The sequence below is a fragment of the Bison bison genome, unplaced genomic scaffold (assembly GCF_000754665.1).
Source record: "Bison bison bison isolate TAMUID 2011002044 unplaced genomic scaffold, Bison_UMD1.0 scf7180017864347, whole genome shotgun sequence".
In the NCBI taxonomy this organism is placed as follows: Eukaryota; Metazoa; Chordata; class Mammalia; order Artiodactyla; family Bovidae; genus Bison; species Bison bison.
Window position 1 is genome coordinate 615,379 of NW_011494919.1, and position 3,702 is coordinate 619,080.

The window sequence follows — 3,702 nt, forward strand, 5'->3', positions numbered from 1 at the left end:
CTACCTCCTGAGTTTTATAGGGTGAACTCATAGGGCCATTTGTAATTTCATAAACATACAAATATAACTGTTATTAACTTTATCTTTAGGTATCAGTCTCATATGAGGTATGACAATTCAGGTTATTGAAGGGGAACTGAGAAAAAAAGTGTATAGTCCTTTTTTTCTTTTTTCTTGGTAGTACCATGGAGCATGGAGGGGAAAAAAAAAAAAAAATCTTAGTTTTCTGATCAGGAATTGAACCAGCGCCCCCTGCAGTGGAAGTGCTGGACTGCAGGGAAGTCCTCTTCTATTTTCTAAACCAAGGTATGAAATTCAGTATTTTACTTCGGAGTAGAAAAAACAGCCATAGTCTCAAACCTTTCACATTTTCCAATTCTCAGGTAAATCAGGAGATGTTAGAGAAGGATTCAATGACTCAAGAAGGAAACAGAACATGACTATAACTGTGTCCTGTGTGTGTGTGTGTGAGAGAGAGAGAGAGAGACAAAGAGAGAGACACAGAATGAGAAGCCCGTAAGCCCCAGGAGCTGCTGCCTGTGTAGCTGACAGAGAAGGAACCTGTTTGGCTTGTGTCACATTGTTCCTGGTCTCTTTCTCCTCCCAGAACTCTTGGGGTTAAGGCAAGTCTGTGTCATGTTCACGATTGTCTGGTATATACCCTGGTGCTGGCATATATGACCATCCATGAATGTGAAACTTTACTGAGTAAAACTGAACTCACCTATTTTTCTGTCTTCTTTGTCACCTCTGCTTTCTCTGCTCATTTCTCCAATTCTGCCCGTACACTGACACCAAAGTGGCTGCTTCAAGCGCAAAAATTCATCATGACAACACCAGGCTAAAAATCCACCTGCACGTCCTAGGTCTAAACCTTTTCACTATCTATCCGCAGTCGGCTGTTCTGAACTGATTTTTCATACTCCTCTCATAGGCTCAGCTCTCTGTTCATGCTGGGGTTACTTGCTATGCTAAGAATACTGCATAGTCTTTTATTTCTTTGGACATTTGCACATGATGTGCCTTCTGCATGATAGCCTTCACCCTCATCTATCTATAAGAATTAGCTCTTGATTTTAGATTTTCTTCAGACCTCTCCCTGCAGTTCCTCCAACCCTACTGACTTCATGACATACATGGGAAGCTACTTGTCCTGCTTACTGCCCCTCCCTGGTCCCTACAGCAAAGGCAGTCCTCAGAAACTTCTCACAGCATCCTCACGGGGTACAGGATTGGAGTAGGTCTTCACAGACCTTGAAATCTGTTTAGCATTGCCGTAGAAACCACTTTTGCCAAGGCTCAGAGAAACCATATTTGCACAGGCTCAAAACACTGCACTGCTCACAGGACACACGTGGACATTGTATGCTATATACATGGTGTCTCTTGCAACACAGGGATCCTCTTTTCTATCTCTGACATCATCACATGGATGGAACTCATTCTCCTCTCTTTTACATAATTTTATGCTTGCATGTCTTTTCATCTAGATTGTGGACTCCTCAAAGACAAGCATGTTTCACTTTGTCCCCCACCACGAAGAGCAGCAAATGACACAGAATATCAATACATTGGTTGAATGAATAAATAAAGGCAAAGTTAATTTAGTCAATGCTGTTATGCTTAGATCTAAATAATGGAAAAATATACAAACTTATAATCTTATGATAAAATATATATTTCAAAAATATATAAACTTAAAATCTGTATTCTGTCTGTATATGAGAAAAACCAAGAGTGAGAGTTTTGGTACAGTTCTCCATATATCTTAGTATCTGATCGTTCGTACCTCCATGAGGCAGTGAAATAAGCACTAATATTTCTCAAGAGTGAGTGAAATATATTTATAAACCATTAAGAAAGAATGGAAAATATTTGTGTTGACAGATAAGATCTTCTTTGCAGAGAAAGAACCTTGTACTTTTCTAGTGGGTAAGTGCCCCCAAGGGATTTTTAGGAGGCAAATATCTAAGATGGGACAGGAGAGGAGCAAAAAGAAGATGTCACTTGCAAGGGATGTGAGAAAAACTAAGGATGAGAATAATGTGTATTTAAGACATTCTTATTTTAAAATCAGGTGGATAAAACGGATTTAGTTTCTGAATGTAAATGCAGTTTGTATTAAATTTTACAAATGTGAAGATACCAGTATCATTGGATCCAGGGATTGAGGATCTTAAATACTCAACTGATGTGCTAATGAATCCATGTTAAAATAGAGAAGGCCAACACTGTAAGTCTAAGCCATTGTCTCATGCCTGGACCACTGCCCCAGCCTCCCAGCTCACTCCTTCCTTCCTCCTTTGACCTAAAAGCTTGGTCTGTGCTCTCAGAGTAGCCACAGTGATCCCTTAAAAATCTAAGTCAGGGCCCTCCAGTCCTCTGCTCAAAGCCTTTCATTGGCCTCCATCTCACTCAGAATAAGAATTTACCAAGGCCTACAAGGGTGTGTACCCTCCAGCCTCTGACCCCATCTCATCCAAATCATTTGTGTCTCATTGGTCTGTTTGAGCAATATGGCCTTCTTTCTCTTTCTCAAACATCCACACCAGAGGTGTGCATTGGCCCATTTTCTGTCTTAAAGGTTCTCTTCCCAATTGTTCCATGATCCATTCCTTCAATTCAATCACCTCCATTTTTCACAGACACCCTCCTTCCTGAGCACCTACCTCCTAAGTTCTTGCCCCTGTTTTGCTTTTCTTCCTAGAATTTATCACATAAGGTGTAGTAGTGAACCATATACATTACCATATGTAAAATAGATAGCCAGTGTGAACTTGCTGTATGAGGCAGGGAACCCAAAGCAGGAGCTCTGTGACAACCTAGAGGGGTGGGATGGAGTGGGAGGCGGGAGGGAATTCCAAGAGGAAGGGGACATATGTACACCTGTGGCTGATTCATATTGATGTATAGCAGAAGCCATCACAATATTGTAAAATAATTATCCTTCAATTAAAAGTGAAAGCTAAAAAGATGTATTACACATGTACTTGCTTCTGAGTTTACTGTATGTCTTCTTACACAAGAATACACATTCCATATGAGCCAGAAATGAATATGTCACCCTGCTGACTGCCCACCCTACACTGCACCTAGAACAATGGTAGGCACACCTGGTCCTGGCTCTAAAAGTATTTGCTAAAGTTTGAAAAAACAGTGTAATTGATTGTGTTAATAATTGTTCAACTGTATCAATATATCAAACACCATTGCATAATGTACTTTAAATGCATTTAAATGGAAGACTCATACCAGGTGAATGCACTTTATGCATCTCAATAAAGTTATTACAAGAAAATCAGGAAAGGCAAAAATTGAGGCAGGATTATGTGCATTGCTATTTTTCTAATAGCTTCAAGGCTTTCACAGGAGGTACAGGGTTGTTTATTTATAAATAACACATCTTTAAGGTAAATCATTTACCAGTGGGTGTTCATCAGTCCAATTTCTTCAGGCTACACTTTAAAAGTCCAACCACAGAGAGAAGTTGATTTGCATGCGGGATTTTAAAATTATCATTTGAAATGACTATACATGTGTTGAAGACTAGTGAAGAAACTTCAAAAGGTAAATTATATTTTTGAAATATTTTAATAGCTTGGTTTACAGTGAGAGGTAGTGGGGAGAATTTTATCACAAAATGTTTGCATTCAGAAAAGGCTACTTGTCATATGTTTGCAGTTTGCTGGAGTTGTAATCACA